Below are 18,957 nucleotides of genomic sequence, written 5' to 3'. Positions count from 1 at the left end.
GTCTGATTGGGTGGTTGGTTGGATGACAGCATCTGGTTGGTTGGTTGGTTGGATGACATTATCTGGTTGGTTGGTTGGATGACAGTATCTGGTTTGTAGGTTGGATGACAGTATCTGATTGGTTGGATGACAGTATCTGGTTTGTTGGTAGGATGACAGTATCTGATTGGTTGGATGACAGTATCTGGTTTGTTGGTAGGATGACAGTATCTGATTGGTTGGTTGGCTGGATGACAGTATCCGGTTTGTTGGTTGGATGACAGTGTCTGATTGGTTAGTTGGTTTGATGACAGAATTTGGTTGGTTGGATGATAGTGTCCGGTTGGTTGGATGACAATATCTGGTTGGTTGGTTGGATGACAGTATCTGATTGGTTGGTTGGTTGGTTTGACGACAGTATCTGATTGGTTGGTTGGTTGGTTTGTTTGATGACAGTATCTGGTTGGTTGGTTGGTTGGATGACAATATCTGGTTGCTTGGTTTGTTTGATGACAGTATCTGGTTGGTTGGTTGGTTTGTTTGATGACAGTATCTGGTTGGTTGAAATCACCACTCGTGTTGCTACTGATTAAAGATTTTTGAGATGCCTTCCGCTTCCAAGATATGCATTGAGAATAGACTGAAAGGTGTGATTGCTCTCAGACGCAATGGGATTTAGGCTCAAACTAGTTCATAAGTGACACAACAGAGAAATCTGATGAACTGAGTGTTTACTCAAATTAAAGGTTATTAACTTACCTTGGTATGGGCTCTGAACATTTTAGGCCCACATCCAAATTTGGAAACGTTGGCATGGTTTCTGAACTAACTTAAACATAGCATCAGCTGTATTCGGGTTTATTTTCCACAGTATTGAATAGTTCTAACCATAACTAACAATTGTGTTATCCTCCTTTCCATTAACCGACTGATTTATTCTTGAATGTTGAACTGTTTCAGTCACGACATGCATCTGCGCATTGAATTGACCTCAGCCACCCTCTGGAATGGCCTCGCAAACCATTCAATTCCAGGGCAATTAGGGATGGGTAACAAAAGCTAGCCCTGTCAATGATACCCAGGAAAAACAGGAAAACGCGGTTTTATTCCTTCAGTACTGGTGTCCATGCTTTCAGCTGCCAGGGCCCTGCAATCTAATGAAGGGGCCTTTAACTGAGCTCATAGACTGACAGAGCTCCATGAACTCTCAGTCTTTTTTGTCTGTCTGTCTGTCTGTCTATCTATCCATCCATCTATCTAATCTAATCCATTTAATCTATCTATCTACCTACCTTCCTATCTATCTACCTATCTTCCTATCTATCTTCCTATCTATCTATCTATCTATCTATCTATATCTGTCTGTCTACCTAATGTATCTATCACCTATCTGATCTAACTTATTCATCTATCTAATATGATCTAATCGAATCTATTTAATCTATCTATCTATCCATCTATCTGTTTAATCAATTTATCAATCACTTGTTAGGGAAAGATCAAGCACTAATGCCCAACTCTTCCCCTTCTGTTCTCTGCCCCCTCTTCCCTTGACAGCTACTGTGCTTATTTCCGAATGAAGGAGGTAAGTCCCTCCTGCCGACTTGGGCTACGGACCAGCCGACTGTTCCGGGAGAAATACGTGTGTGTGGAGTGCCAAGGAGAAGCCATGGGGGTCAGAGATCGTTGTGAAGGTGATGGGCTGGAAGGAACCAGGTAGGGAGCAATCTGTTTCATGTCTCTCATGAAGAAATCTTCATTAAAGACTGCATAGGGGTCCTATTAACATAAGAGGTATGGCTTTGTACTGAAGATTTGTCATCAAACTGTGTCAAACGTCTATTCATATTTTCTGATATTTTTGTCTTTATTCTATGAGTACTATTTAACCAATGTATTTATGACCTACTGCTTTGAATGTTAGCTCTACCATCATAGAGCATAGAAGCAGACCCTTTGGTCCAGCTCATCCATGCCAATGAAGCATCCAAAACTGAATTATCCCACTTGCCTGTGTTTGACCCATATCCTGCTAAACTCTTCCTATTCATGTACCTGTCCAAATGCATTTTAAATGTTGTAATTGTCTTAACCACTTCCTCTGGCAGTTCATTCCAAACAAGCACCATTCTCTGTGAAAATGTTATCCCTCAGGTCTCTTTTCAATCTTTCCCCTCTCACCTTAAGCCTCTGCCCTGTAGTTGTAGACTCCCCCACCAAGGGAAAAAGCCCTAAGCTATTCATGCTGTCCATGCGCCTCGTAATTTTATAAACCTCTATTAGGCACCCCTCAGTCTCTGACGCTCCAGAGAAATGAGCCCCAGCCTATTCAGCCTCTCCTTATAACCCAAACTTTCCAGCAACCTTGTAAATATTTTCTGCACCCTTTCCTGTTTAACAACATCCTTCCTACAGCAGGGTGACCAGAATTGTACATAGTATTCCAAAAGGGGCCTAACCAATGTCCTGTACAGCCACAAATGACATTCCAACTCATATACTCAATGCTCTGACCAGTGAAGACAAGCACCCTAGGTCTCTCTGCTCAACAACAGTCCCCAGGGCCCTACCATTAATTGGCCTGGTTTGTCTGACCAAAATGCAACACCTTCCATTTATCTGAATTAAACTCCACCAGCCATTCCTCGGCCCACTGGTCTAGCTGATCAAAATCCCATTGTACTCTTAGATAACCTTCTTTGCCATCCACTGTATCACCAATTTTGGTGTCATCCACAAAATATACTAACCATGCCTCCTATACTCTCATCCAAATCATTTATATAAATGACAAACAGCAGTGAACCCAGCACTGATCCTTACAGAACACTGCTGGTCACAGGCCTCCAGTCCAAATTAGAACCCTCTCCCACATCAACCTTCTGTCTCCCACCGTCAAGCCAATTTTGTACCCAATTGGCTAGCTCTCCCTGGATGCCATGTGATCAAACAATTCCATTTTGCTTTGCCAATACTGAAGATGTGGGATTTGTTAACAGGACCCATCATTACTTTGGTCTTAATTACAAGTTGGCTATTTATCTGTCAGTGATCTAACTCCATTCTTTGATTATCCTTTTACCTTTTGTGAAGGTTTGTGAAGGTTGAGGTTTCGGGTGTAGGTTTGCTCACTGTGCTGTAGGTTTGATATCCAGAAATAGAAAGCAGGAGACGACAGCTTTGCTTCACTTGGAGGTCACCACTGATGATGTTACCTAGCCAGGTAATGAAACGTCTGGATATCAAACCTACAGCTCAGTGAGCAAACCTACACCCTAATCCTTTTACCTCTGTACCTACTATAAATGGACTGTGTGTATTTATGTGTGTGTCTGTGTGTGTGTAAAAGTGTGAGTGTGTGTACGTGCGTGTGTGTGTGCACGCGCGTGTGTGTGTGTATAGCACGTTGTTCTGTGGAGCTTTCTGATGTGGAGTGTGACACACCAAGATGATCGTCATGACATCCTGTGTTGGCATGGCTAATTATAATTCAGCTACCGTAATCCTCCAAATATAAGGATGGCAAAAACTGTTTTGGTGCAGGAGTTACTGGAGACTTCCAAAGTGGAATATGATACACCAACCTGATTATATGCAAATAGCTCTCATTCAGTGTAAAAATCAACACCCCACCTTTGGTCTAGTGGACAAATAGTCTGTATAAAAGGCATTGCTCATTCCTTTTGATTGTCAGTCCACTTAATATGTCCTCATCCCCTTCCAAACCTCTCGTTTTGCTTCCCTTTATAAACTGCCGAGGGTTGGATGCAATGTTGGCCCAGTTGCATTTACTTTAAACAACACTATTTCTGTGACTAGGCTTCATTGCTAACAATGGAAATGATACCTGATGAAGTCCCAGTCCTTATCAAGGTGATGAGCCACAAGTCTCCTGCACATGGGGAGTGCCCTGAATGTGTCATAAATCCATCTTTACACCATCAGCCTCTTGCTTGGATTGTGTCTTCCATTATTTCAGATTAGAGGGATGATATCCCCTATCTACACCAGATAAAACTGATCAGAGACTCACTGAGCTTCGCTAGATATCAGGGCATACCCACTAATGTGTGATACCAACCACTCAGACACATAGCTGAAGACACTGTGGGAATCAAGTAAGACTTATTCACATTTAAAACAGGAACTTACAGCTGGCAGTGAGTCAGAGGTAGGAGTGCATGCACAGAAATCTCCCATACATCGCTGCACTGATCGAGCACTTAGTCCCAGTCCCAACTTCAGTTCTGACTTCAGATTTAAGATGCATTCACTCCAAAACTAAACCACAACCAATCAGTGCTATAGATGCTTTGTAAAGTACCATGAAATTACCATCTAATTGTTTAAAAAAACTGCACTACTTGGACTAGGCTGCATGTGACTCCAGACCCACAGCAATGTGGTTGACTCTTATCTGCCCCCTCACAATGGGCCAAGGATGCACCACAGTTCAAGGACATCTAGAGATGGGTGACAAACGTGAATATGTTCTCATGTTGGATATAGCACTGGATGAGTCATCTAGAGAATATGAATTCAAATTTCATTGTTGTGATTTGAATCCTTCTTTGCATAAGTCAGATTGCTATTAATACCCTAACTAGTTCACTAACATCCTTTAAAGCTTGTGCGAAGATTTGTAGCTCGGGTGCTCGTTGTTGTGGTTCTGTTCGCCGAGCTGGAAGTTTTTGTTGCAAACGTTTCGTCCCCTGGCTAGGCGACATCATCAGTGCTTGGGAGCCTCCTGCGAAGCGCTTCTTTGATGTTTCCTCCGGTGTTTATAGTGGTCTGTCCCTGCCACTTCCGGTTGTCAGTTTCAGCTGTCCGCTGTAGTGGTTGGTATATTGGGTCCAGGTCGATGTGTTTGTTGATGGAGTTTGTGGATGAATGCCATGAACACCGGAGGAAACATCAAAGCAGCGCTTCGCAGGAGGCTCCCAAGCACTGATGATGTCGCCTAGCCAGGGGACGAAACGTTTGCAACAAAAACTTCCAGCTCGGCGAACAGAACCACAACAACATCCTTTAACTCCAGAACCTGTTAGCTCGGGCAAACTACAAATTACAACTGACTCCAGCCTCACATCAGACTGATGAACTCTTAGCTGGCCTAGTAAGTCACTCATTTATGTAGGATTTGTATTGATTCTTTTGCGGGATGGGGAGGTCAGTGGCAAGGCCAGCATTTGTTACGTGTCTCAAATTGTCCTTGGCCTGAGGAGCTTACTAGACCCGTTGCGAGGGGAGGGGGGAGGTCTGGAGTCACGTGGAGGCCAGTCCAGTTTTCTAAACAATTGGATGGCCACCATTACATTGACTAGTTTTATATTCCTGAATTATTAGTTGAACTTAAATTCTGCCAGTTTTTATGGTGGGATTTGAACCCATTACCTCACAGCATTAGCCTGGGCCATTGGCTTATTAGGCTGGCAACATTTACCGCTGTGCCACTGCCTCCACTATTTGAAGGCAATGAAAGGTAGTCATTAAATCATTGCCTTATCCATATCAGGAAAATGAATTTGAGGGAGACAGAAATGAATATATGAACACAGGAACCGGCCATTCAACCCTACCATCCCGTTCTGCCATTCAATGAGGTCATAGTTAATCTGTGGCCTAATTCCACCATCCTACCTTTGGCCCATATCCCTTCATTCCAACAAAAGAAAAGTATCTCTGAGACAGTCTGAAAAAAATGCACAGGAAATGACATCACAAACCCAGGAAAACTTAACACATAAATAGAAAGTGGGTCACTAACACTAGTGCTTCACCAGAGACTCACTGATGATGTTACCTAGTATGGTGACAAAACATCTGAAAACAAACCTTCCAGCTCAGTGAGCAAATTTACATCCAAAAGTACCTATCTCAGATTTAAAGAATTCCACGTTTGTCCCCCTGGTTTCCTAAAACTACCTTTGTGTGTGGATCTTTCTTTCCCCTCTAGAACATTCTGGATAGCGGTCTCCAACGCTGGCTGCCAAGGATCTTGGGTACGTGAATCTCTGCATGAAACTTGTCGCTGTCCCCCACAGTCGCTGATCTTTGTTTAACGCTGCTCTGAATTTGACACGGAACCCCATACAGCAATAGAAGTCAGCTCGGGGGAGCCACAGAGAGGAAAGCCCTGCGCAGAGCCATCGTCACTCGCTGGACTCCTGCATTTGGCAATGAGATGTGAGACATGTAAAAATGGCAGAAGGAAAGGCTATGTAACCTTGCTGCATGCTATTTACCTCAGTATCCTTCTACGTAAGCACATGCAGAGTCTTATAACCTCACGACAGAACAATGAAAGTCTCAAAGCACAAAAAGAACAGCTAAGAACCTTTAAACCTTTTACCTCTGAAACTCTGCTGACAGCTACCTCCATAAACACACTTGCATTTATTAAAAAAAACAAAAAAGTCCTTTCAATGGTTTTCTACTATTTGTCAAGTTTTTTTAATTGTCTATCCATACGCTATGTAACTGGGAACAGCAAAGATGAGAATATTTAGATGCAAAGACTGAATATTATTTAAAATTACTTTTGAATAAATCCATTATCATGATGATCTTGGCTACATTTACATTTTTTCAGGTAGTCCCTATGTGCTGGGACTGCGGAAGTGAGGTTGAGCAGATTGGACCTTCATTGGAATTTCGAAGACTCAGAGGTGACCTTATTAAAAACTACAAAGGTTCTTACAGGGGCTTGACAAAGGGGTCTCTCCTTTGTGGGTGTAATCTCAGAATAAGGGGTAAAACATCTAAGACAGAGGTGAGGAGGAATTCCTTCTCTCAGAGGGTAGTGAAGCTGTGAAATTCTTTACTGCGGAGGGCTGTCGAGACTGTATATTCAAGGCCGAGACAGATACTTAATCTGTACAGAGGAACCTCGATTATTCGAATGACATGAGTGGGGAGTATTTTGTTTGGATAATCAAATGTTTGGATAATCAAATGTTCAGATAATTGATGCCAGACAACACAGTTTACCCAAGTAATGGGACCCTGCGATCTTGTTCAGATAATCTGAAATTTGGACAATCGAATGCCAGATAATAGAGGTTCATCTGGAATGGAATCAGGGAGGAAAAACAGGAAAGTAGAATTGAGGAATACCAGATCAGCCACAATCTGATTGACTGGCAGAACAGACTCAATGGGCTGAATGGCCTTTTATCTGCCCCTATGTCATTATTAATAAGGCAGTGCCTCAGAGGGCTTGTCCTATTAGGGTTCTTTCAACATAGCCATATGTGTCATCAACCCTCTGACACTGTTCTAAGACAGGACTTTTCCTGCAGGTTTCCGGACCCTACTGTCAGGATTAATTAGGCACCAGGAGTCCACAGAGGGTGAGCAGCAGGTGCCCGTTGTGACTTTCTCTGGACTGGCCAGATGGTGGCCATCCAAATATGATCAGAGGATGGTGTCTTAATCTGGGAGAGGGCCACTCAGGGGTTGTCCAACCTGCAAGCAGAGTGCCATGGTGGGGGTGGGGGGGGGGGGGTTAGTAAGGCAGAGGTCACAAGAATGCTCAGTGCCTCAGAGATAGCAGAAATAACACACAGCAGGCTCTCCGTGGGAAGAGAAACTCATGGGGAGTCAATAAACAGAGGACATGGATGTTCGGTGATCAGGAAAAGAACATAGAGGTGACACGATTTTTTTCATTTTGATTTTTATTGTCAATGTATTTTACAGTAAGAGCACAATAAAACACTGTGAAAAGCTTTCATTTATCACCATGATATGGTCCCATTTTGAATAATTTAAGAATAAGGAGGAAAAAAAATGAAAGACCTAGCTTAAAAGGACAGACCGGGAATGGTTATGGTATGGATTGAACCTCATTCTTGACGAAGGGCTTTTGCCCGAAACATCGATTTTCCTGCTCCTCAGATGCTGCCTAACCTGCTTTTCCAGCACCACACTCTTAACTCTAATCTCCTTCATCTGCAATACTCACTTTCGCCTATGGATTGAACCTCGTTAACATTTCATCCTGGGCTTGTGGGAACCGTTGGCCAGCAGTTATTTCTCACTGTGAATGGTCTTCATCAGGCTGATATAATAAAATAAAGAACTGCCAATGCTGGAGATCTGAAACAAACTAATCCAGAAATCCCTGGAGAAACTCAGCAGGTTCATAAGATCTAGGAGCAGAATTAGGCCATTCAACCCATCAAGTCTGCTTTGCATTGCCATGGCTGATGTGCTCCTTAGCCCCATTTTCCTGCCTTCTCCCCATAATCCTTCAACCCATTACCAGTTAAAAATCTGTCTAATTCTTACTTAAATATACTCATTGCCCCAGCATTCACCACACTTTGGGGTAACGAATTCCACAGGCCTGGCAGCATCTGTGGAGACAGAAACAGAGTTAATGTTTCCGGTTCCTTGACTCTGTTCTGCAGAAAATAACTGCACAACAACAGCTTGCCTAAAAGCTGACAGATGAATGGGGAGTGAACCAACGGCTTGGCTTTTCTGATGGACACTTCAGCCTGGTCTTCTCTTCTCAGAGAGGGAGGGCTGTATGAGGGCAGACAGATGGGTGTCAGAGTGAGTGGGGGAAAAGGATGATGGAGAGAGCAGTCAGAACGTGAACAGGGTTGAATCGGAGAGTTTGAAGATTACACCTGGCTCCGCGTAGAGAGATCAGAAGCTGGGGCATATTTTTTATTCTTGCATGTAGACCAGAACCTAAACTGAGTAAGTGCTGCCGACAATCCATTTAACTACTTTGGCAGGGATTCAGTTAAGACCAAAGATGACAGATCATTTTCCCTAAAGGGGATTAGTGAACGAGGAAAGTTTTCCAATTGATTCATGGTCAGCATTACAGAGACTAGCTTTATCTATTGAATTTAAATCTATTGAATCCACGGTAGGATTTGAACTCATGTCCATAGGCACTAGCCCAGGCCTCTGTAAAAGCAGGCCATTACCACAACAGGTCATTTGGGTATAACGCGTGTTTTGTCAACACAAATTGGCTATAACCCAATAGACAAATTGTGGATGATGTTTGGATAATGCAAGCTTTCTTCCGAACAGGCTTAGTGATTTTCGGTAGTGATCTTCTAAAGTGTCATGATTTGGAGATGGCAATGTTGGACTAGGGTGTACAAAATTAAAAATCACAACACCAGATTATAATCCAACAGGTTTAATTGGAAGCACTAGCTTTCGGAGCGCTGCTCCTTCATCAGGTGGTTGTGACAAACACTTGAAGGAGCGGCGCTCCGAAACCTAGTGTTTCCAATTAAACCTGTTGGATTATAACATGGCGTTGTGTGATTTTTAACTTTCTACAGTATGATTTTCTACTGTAAAAGGAGTCTGGAGGGATTGTGGACGTGGGGGCGGGGAGTGACTATGAAATGGCAGTCTGGAAGAGAAATCTGGGCTAATGCTTATGGCCGTGTGGTGACCTGGAATTTAAAAACAAAACCCGCCTAGCTCTTCCAGTCACATAAATCCTTCCTCGACACAACAAAGTAAGTGCGAAGTGAAATCTACGTTAAAATCTCCAGACACAAATGTTCAAAAGCTGGGCCGTACGGTTCAAAATCATATGGGGTCTATCCTTTGACCCGGGCAGATATTAGAAAGGAGAATGAGAAGGGACAGATCCTCCATGCTGACAGATGGCTGGACAACACTAACACTTCAAAGGCAAATTCTGACTTGTATAATTGATACAATCAGAAAAATCTGTGGATGTTTAGCAAGCGTCAACAGAATTAGCGTAAGGGCCCTCTAACTCGATGGCTACAAAATCTTAACAAAGGTTCCTGTGGAGTAGTGATAATATCCCTACCTCTGAGCTAGGATAATCTGGAGTCAAGTCCCATCTGTTATTGAGGTGTGCAATGATGTCTCTTTATGTAGAAAATATCTAAATGTGGCTCCGGAGCAAAGCAGTCTTAACCGCAGGGGTCAACCTGACCTCCTAGTCAGCGCCCATTTTGATTTCCCTTCCTTTCAGACATGACCATCCTCGGCCTTCTCCTTTGCCATAATGAACCAAACTGCAAATTGGAGGAACAACACCTCAGCTTCTGCCTGGGCAGCCTACAGCCCAGAGGACTCAATACAGTTCTCCAGTTTCAAATAACCTCCCTCCCCTGCATTCCCCTCATCGACCCTTCCTTCTAACCACCAACCAGATTCATTCCTCCCAATGACCAACCAGGTTGTACCCTCTGCCTGTCTTAACCGATTCCCACTTCACCACCCTGCCCCCACCTCCTTTATCTGCAGCTCCCCCCACACCCACCCCCAGTCCTGAAGAAGGGTTACACCTGGAACATCGACTTCACCTCCTGATGCTGCCTGGCTTGCTGTGCTAAACATAGAATGGAATCCCTACAGTGTAGAAACAGGCCCTTTGGCCCAAGTCCACATTAGCCCTCCAAAGAGTAATCTACCCATACCCATTCCCCAACTACTCAACATTTACCCCAGACTAATGCACCTAACCTACATATGGGTTAGGTGCATTATGGGTAATTTAGCATGGCCAACCCACCTAAACTGCACATCTTTAGACAGTGGGAAGAAACCAGAGTGCCCAGAGGAAACTCACGCAGACACTGGGAGGATGTGCATACTCCACACAGACAGATGCCCGAGGCTGGAATTTAACCCAGGTCCCTGGCGCTGTGAGGCAGCAACCACCAGTGCTAACCACTGAGCCACCGTGCTGGCCCAATCTACAGGAGACTGTTCTTCCAGCTTCCTGCTTGTCTACCTTCCTTTGAATAGAGCTTCAAGAGCAATCGATACCCTAAACCAATGTTGCCCTCTCAGTGCAGTCTACACCATCAAAGGAAGTCAGGGAGGAATGAGATATTAAAGTTGTCCTTCCCTCTCAGATTGACATAAAAACAAGACTTGGTTTCTACAGTCTTTAAAGGAAGAGAATTCCAATGTGTCTCATCAGATTCTTTTTCTCACCTGTTTTAAATGGGCAACCCATTATTTTTAAACAGTGACCCCTAGTTCTAGATTCTCCCACTTCAGGAACCATCCTGTTCATATTGACTTGGTCAAGACTCCTCCAGATCTTATATGTCTCAATCAAGTTCATTTCTTACTCGTCTAAACTCCAGTGGGTGCGGGCCGAGTGTGTGCACCCTTTCCTCATAAGACAACCCACCAACTCTAGGTAAATCTTCTCTCAACTGCTTCCAATACATTTGGATCTTTCCTTACCCAAAGAGACAAACACTGTACCCAGTACTCCAAATGTTGTCTAACGAGTGACGTGTAACAGTAGCACAACCTCCCTACTTTTGTATTCAATTCTGTTCATAATAGCTAATAACATCCTAATTAAACACTGTATATGCCTACTAACCTTTTACAGTTCATGTATTATAACACCCAGACCCCGCTGACAGCTCTGCAATCTCTCAACATTGAAATAATGTTTTTTTAATTACTCATGTGAAAAATGGACAAATTTTTCTCCATGGTTCACAATTTGCCAGAGGTTTTGCCTGCTCACTTAACTTGGTCAGAAGCAACACCAGGTTATAGTTCAACAGGTTTATTTGAAACCACACGCTTTCAGAGAGCTGCTCCTTCATCAAGTGAATTATGAAGGGGCAGCACTCCAAAAGCTTGCAATTTCAAATAAATCTTGTTGGACTATAACCTGGTGTTGTGCGACTTCTGACTTTGCCCACCCCAGTCCAACGCCAGCACCTCCACATCACGTAACCTAGTTATCGCTTTTTTCTAGTCTCCTTAATGTTCTATACACCATTTACTTTCCTACCAGTGTTGGTGTAGGTCTGGCTTTTCTGTTCATTTTTATTTTGCATGGGAACTCACTGGGCAAAAAAAAACCCACAGCCGCTGTGTTTCCAAGGAAGGTTCCATTTTGAAGTGCTTTGGAAGGACCTAAGCCCACGAGAGGCGCTATGGAAATGCAAACCTTCTTCTCAAACAGGAAAAAAAAAGTATAAAAAAATTCCAGTCATAACAAACTCCAGACTGTTAAAAATCACTGCGTTCACTGGAGCACGACACCCATACGGCTGTGTCAGCATTACGCTTTCTTTCACAACGCTGGAGAAAGATTTGTGTCAGCCATGACTGATGAACCTGGGCCTAACCTTTCCTGGCAGAGGGCTCAGTTCAGAAAAGGGAGGAATAGCCATCTCCAGGCTTGATGCCTGATGGCTCATGACAGCAGTGGATTCAGTGATTATCCCCACTGAAAGGAGGGGGGAACATTCCAATCCTCAAGGCCATTGTCATGAGCCACCACTGTTTGCTTTCACCAAGACAATTAAATTTAGAGTAAAGCTGTTCGAACTTGCATCCAGCACGACAGAGACTTCCGATCACAGGGTGCACGTGTCTGTCCGGCCACTACGCCAGCCGTGTCATTCAACAGAAGTGAAATGTTGAACAGGGACCACAGCAGGAAATGTTGCTATCGGAAACGGCAACAAATCCATTGGGTTTCAGTCAACTATGTTATTGTTTAATGGTTTCTAAAATATAGGTGCACAAAGCTGTATTCATTTCTTTTTACCGTGGTAAAACTCTGGAATACTTCAGAAAGCTTGAACTAGAAAGAAGATGAGCCAAAGAAGGCAACAACATTTTGGTCACGCACACACGGGCCCTAAAGAGATATTAAAGGAAGGGAGAAAGAGGTAGGGTGGTTACTGTAGGAACATAGAAGGGTTGCTGAGGTACTGAAGGCTATGGGCCAAGCACTGTGGAAAACAGGATTAAAATATAGTTAGGTGGTGGATTTTGACTAGGACAGATGGATGGGTGGAAGGATCTGCCTCTGTGTGGTAGATCTCTACGATTCTAACTGCGATTAATAGCACTGAAAGAGGCCATTGTGTTGAAACCATTTGAAAGGGATTTACCTGGCTAATCCCAGCTTCTAGATCTTTCTTCATAGCCCCATGGATTTCAGACAAGGAGTTACAGAATCCTGTCACTATAAATTAAAATCCTTGCAATAATTACTTTACAATTCCCCCCCCCCCCCCCCCCGGTTTAATGACCCCCGATAATGGAAATAGGTCCTCCCCATCCTCAAATACAGACCCCCCTAGTCTCTATTCCAACATCAACAAAAGACAATCTGCCAGTGATGGTCCAGGAAGTGCAGGGATTCAGATTCAGAGGGGCACAGAGATTAAAGGAAAGTTGTAGGGCTGAAATCACAGAAGTGTTACAGTGGAGCAAAAGGCCACTCAGTCCATTGCTTCTGTAGCAGCCCTCTGAGTATTTTGATTTGCTGCAAAAATCCAGCCTTTGCCCTGTAACTCTGCACATCAGATGGTTATTCAAACGGATGCAATGCTGTCTTGAAAGCTCAACTGAACCTGCCTCCACCCGACCTACTTACTGTGTGTAAAAGGTTACAGGGATAGGAAAGGAGCAAGAGATCAATAATTTCAACGATTTTAAATTGGAATTGTTGGTGGATTGGGAGACAACTTGGTCACAAAACCCAGGGTTGGGGGGAGTTGGATCCTGGTATGGATTGAGATACCAAGCAGCAGGGCCTGGAGTACAGTGGAATCATTGAAACTGAATAGGCCCAAATTGTGGTTGAGCTACTGCACTCATTTATCTATAGCGTATATGCACATCAACAGGTAAGATTACATATACTGTGGGTTTCTTTTCTCTGATATAGAGAAAATGCTTATTCCAAAGGCAGATATTTGGTTCATGGCAGTTTTTGCCTATTTCTCTAGCCTCTGACATTTTTCTACATTTCTAATAATTTCCTTCAATCTTTAGGCCATCACACATTGATATTCTCTTCCTCTTTTCTCAAAGTTTTCCCTCAATAGCATCTCTTACAAATCCACGTCCTCTTGGAATGTACCTGACCTAGACTGTTTGGCTTCTTCTGATTATTTCCCCAAACTGTCTTTGTTCATTAGCTTCCTACAGCCCCTCATCATTCATTAATTTCTCTGTTGAGGAGATCCTTTCTGATCTTCACCAAACCCAAGTTACAAAGCTATAGATCTTCTAAAAATCAAAATTTCACAGGAAGGCCAGGGTTAAGGAGGGAGATAAGCAAGAGAATGGCATTAGGCTATAATCAGATCATCCACTGAGGTAACAGTGGTTGAAGGACCTGAACTTAAGGGAATTTATATTTGCCAGGAATTGGTGGAGGAGACTGTTAGGTCTGAAGGTTGATAAGTCCCCGGAGCGTGATGGTCTACATCCCAGGGTACTGAAGGTGGTGGCTCGAGAACTCGTGGATGCATTGGTGATTATTTTCCAGAGTTCAATAAATTCGGGATCAGTTCCTGCGGCTTGGAGGGTGGCTAATGTTGTACCACTTTTTAAGAAAGGTGGGAGAGAGAAAGCAGGAAATTATAGACCAGTTAGTCTGACCTCACTGGTGGGAAAGATGGAGTCTATTATAAAGGATGAAATTACGACACATCTGGATAGCAGTAACAGGATAGGTCAGAGTCAGCATGGATTTAATGAAGGGGAAATCATGCTTGACTAATCTTCTTGAATTTTTTGAGGATGTAACTCTGAAGATGGACGGGGGAGATCCAGTAGGTGTAGTGTACCTGGACTTTCAGAAAGCTTTTGATAATGTCCCACACAGGAGGTTAGTGAGTAAAATTAGGGCGCATGGTATTGGGGGCAAAGTACTAACTGGGATTGAAAGTTGGTTGGCTGACAGGAAACAAAGAGTAGTGATAAACAGCTCCATTTCAGAATGGCAGGCAGTGACCAGTGGGGTACCAGGGATCAGTACTGGGACCGCAGCTTTTTACAATATATATTCATGATATAGAAGATGGCATTAGTAATAACATTAGCAAATTTGCTGACGATACTAAACTGGATGGCAGGGTGAAATGCGAGAAGGATGTTAGGAGATTACAGGGTGACCTGGAGATTACAGGGTGAGTGGTCAGATGCATGGCAGATGCAGTTTAATGTGGATAAATGTATGGTTATCCACTTTGGTGGCAAGAACAGGAAGGCAGATTACTACCTAAATTGATTCCATTTAGGTAAAGGGGCAGTACAGAGAGATCTGGGTGTTATTGTACACCAGTCATTGAAGGTAAGCATGCAGGTACAGCAGGTAGTGAAGAAGGCTAATAGCATGCTGGCCTTCATAATAGAGGGATTGAGTATAGAAGCAAAGAGGTTCTTCTACAACTGTACAAGGCCCTGGTGAGACCACACCTGGAATATTATGTGCAGTCCTGGTCTCCAAATTTGAGGAAAGACATTCTGGCTATTGACGGATTGCAGGGTAGGTTCCAGGTAGGTTCCTGGAATGGCGGGACTACCTCACGCTGAAAGACTGGAGCGACTGGGCTTGTATACCCTTGAGTTTAGAAGACTGAGAGGGGATCTAATTGAGATATAAGATTATTAAAGGATTGGACACTCTGGAGGCAGGAAACATGTTTCCGCCGATGGGTGAGTGCCAAACCGGAGGACACAACTTAAAAATACGGGTAGACCACATAGGACAGAGATAAGGAGAAACTTCTTCACCCAGAGAGTGGTGGCTGTGTGGAATGCTCTGTCCCAGAGGGCAGTGGAGGCCCAGTCTCTGGATTAATTTAAGAGTTGGATAGTGGAATCAAGGGTTATGGAGATAAGGCAGGAACAGGATACTGATTTAAGGATGATCAGCCATGATCACACTGAATGGTGGTACAGGCTCGAAGGGCAGAATGGCTTACTCCTGCACCTATTATCTATTCAGTGGTGAAGCAGACTCAATGAGCTGAATGGCCTCTTGCTAATAATATCATGATACTGTTTGGTTCCTTGGGTGTCCATAACACAACCACAACCATTATATACTTATAACCCACACTGATGGGGGTCATCTTTCAATGATCATGTCAACAATTACAGACACTTAGCGAATTACACACAAGCCAACCACAAGCACTTTAAGCTAAACACCAACTCGACAGTATTTTACAAGCAGGTTAAAGAAACAGAATCAGACATTTCTATTGGCACTTGGAGAGCAATCATCAACAAATGAAGACATTTGGAAAGTGGCTCGTTGACAAAAAATCTGTCAGAAGGTGAGAGGTACATAAACATCCAAAAAGGTATTAACATTTAAAGCAAGTTGTTGTTTGCTGGGACTTGCCAGTTATGGCATCGTTTCTTAGAGAGACAGATATACAGCACCAAAACAGATCCTTCGTTGCAACTTGTGGGTACTGCAGATGCTGGAGATTAGTGCGGTGCTGAAAAAGTATAGCAGGTCAGGCAGCATCCGAGGAACAAGAAAATAGACATTCCTGAAGGGCTTTTGCCCGAAACATCGATTTGCCTGCTGCTTGGATGCTGCCTGACCTGCTGTGCTTTTCCAGCACTACTAATCTTGACTTCGTTCCAACTTATCTGGTCAGCATGGACATGCTAAATTAATCTGGTGCCATTTGCCATGTATGCAAACTGTAGTAGTGAACCTGCAGCCTATTGTTCCAAAGAATGAGACAAGTATTATTTAGTTTTATTTATAGACAAGTAGTTTTATTTTTTATATTCTATTCTGACTCTAGTACAGCCAAACAGCAGCCTTTTAACTATGAACTTAGCTTTCCAGCTGCAATTTAGTTCAAACCATAAACAAATGCTGGCTGTCACAATCATTTAAAAATAAAAATCAGTGCTGCTTTCACCACTCAACTTGGTAAATACAAGTTTACTGAACTAAGAGAAAACAACCTTTTTCCAAATCTGCAAAGAATTGAACTCCCAGATTTTAATTTTCTCTACATCCAGTAAATTGCAGAAATCCATTCTTTTCATGTTTTTTTTTCGGGGATGGGGGATGGGTAACGTCTGTGGTTATAGTGATGGACTGTATCTAGTCCACCAGTAAAAATCACCAATGAGAAAAGATGTAGCGACAGGTTTATAGATAAAACACCAGGCCACTATTAGAACCAAAGCTGCAGAGAAATTCTATTTGGAATATACCTGACCTAACTATAGAGAATAAGTTATATTACATTTTGCTTGTACAGATCATTGGGCTAATGCTCCTAGTAAACTTCCACACAACAGCCAACACTTTCACCTAGGTCTAAAAATCAGGCAGGGCCAAAACAAAATGTTGTAACAATTCCTACCAGCAACAAATTACTACATTTTACAATATCATAGTTTCAACAACAAGTTATTTGCATTCCACAGGTTTTGTTTTGTGAAATATGGGGCTTACAGCATGTCAAATCAAAACTTGGAATGTGGGGGTGATTGGGGAAATAGAAAGGAGTGGGGAGGGTGAAAAAGATGGGTTGAGGAGGAAGGGCAGAGTGGAGAATGAGGTGAGAGCATGGGGAGGACAACAAGTGGCCATCTAGGAAAGGGTAGAAGTGAGAGAATGGGAGGACAGAAATATCAAGAATAGAGAGGGGAGGAGTGGAGGGAAAGAGAATAGGGGAAATGGGGTGAGTCAGTTATCACAGGAGGAGGAGTAGAGGAAGATGGAAAACTATCCAGTCTCCATGCTTCCTTTTGGTCCACTCACTCTCAATAACTCCCCTTAAAGATATGGGCATTTATCAAATCAGCTGGTCAAAATATCAACCTGTGTAGAGATTCCAGGACAAGTTGGTTGGTTGCTTAGACATGGAAAAATAGCTATAGCACAGAGGTTTCATTGAGAAAGATGAAATAATGACCATCTTCCTTTTCCTCCACAAACCCTTTCATCCCCATCTCAGAAGCAGAGGCCTTGGTGCACCAATTTGATTTTTTTCCCCTCTCTTCACCTACCCTGAGCCTGATCAATGACCTGAAAGCAAAACAGAAAAAGAATCAGTTGGGAGGGAAAGCATTTTCCAACAAACCACACACCAGGATACCTTGTAAGTAATTCAATCCATACCAGGAAAAGAATGAATCAAATGAATAAGCTTTCAAAATTAGCTTGGACAGCTCGCTGGGAGATCAGAACAAAATCTGTAAGGAGTCAGATTAACCTGTACGATATTGACTTACTATTCGCTCCTGCACAACATGCTGCCTATGAAGTCAGCCCTTCAAGGAGTTATATAGTTCTGCACAGTTAATACCCTCCAAGGACAAAAACAGATGTAAAAGGAAAAATAACAGTTGATCGATTGTTAGCAGAATAATCATAGTGGTAATTCTAACACTTGTGGACAAAATGAATTTCCTGCTTTCTTGTAAACTCCTTCAGATCAAATGAGAAACAAAACTGCACATGGATAAGTTACAGTCATGTATATCCTGTTGTGGACACCTGCCTAAGTTCTGTATAAAACCACCAGTTTAGTCATCAGTCAAAGTGCCATAACTACAAGGGTTACTACATCCTCTCTGGATTTATAATAGGACAGCACACAAGTGCCCACTTGTATTATGGCACATTAATGGGCTACGAGCACAAGATGTACTCAAAACAGCGAGGTTTAACAAGCACCTGTTCCAGAAGCTCAGTTTTGTCAGAAGCAGGGAGCTTTGTAACCTTCAAAAACCATCTATTCCTGATTAATTAGATTTACTGACGTTACAATCCGCTGGCCTTTTGTGGCAATGCTAATTACACTCTGAATCAATTACACTAACTTCATTTAGTGTACTCTACCAGAGATTGAGACAACAACAGAACATGTAGCTTTAGAAATTAAAATAGTTAGAAACTTAGTCAGATGTACAGCATGGAAACAGACCCTTCGGTCCAGCTTTTCCATGCCAACCAGATATCCCAAGTTAATCCAAGTCCTATTTGCCAGCACTTGACCCTTGATCGCTTTAAACCCTTCCTATTCGTATACCCATCCAAATGCTTTAATTGTACTCCACCACTTCCTCTGGCAGCTCATTCCATACACTTACTACCCTGTGTGAAAACATTGCCCCTTCAGTCCCTTTTAAAATCTTTCCCCTCTCACCTTAAACCTGTCATCTAGTTTTGGACTCGCCATCCCATGG

The 18,957-nt window shown here is 43.0% G+C and overlaps 1 long non-coding RNA gene across 1 annotated transcript; it reads left to right on the top strand.

Annotated features, from left to right (window-relative positions):
- Positions 1-1,414: 1,414 nt before the first annotated feature.
- On the top strand, positions 1,415-6,543 carry LOC122562444. Its single transcript, XR_006315298.1, has 2 exons — positions 1,415-1,695; positions 5,936-6,543. It is a non-coding gene; the product is annotated as an uncharacterized LOC122562444 (long non-coding RNA).
- The last annotated feature ends 12,414 nt before the right edge of the window (positions 6,544-18,957 follow it).

The sequence above is a fragment of the Chiloscyllium plagiosum genome, chromosome 25 (genome assembly GCF_004010195.1).
Source record: "Chiloscyllium plagiosum isolate BGI_BamShark_2017 chromosome 25, ASM401019v2, whole genome shotgun sequence".
NCBI lineage: Eukaryota > Metazoa > Chordata > Chondrichthyes > Orectolobiformes > Hemiscylliidae > Chiloscyllium > Chiloscyllium plagiosum.
Note: the sequence above shows the minus strand (reverse complement) of the source record. Positions and strands in the feature narration are given on the sequence as shown.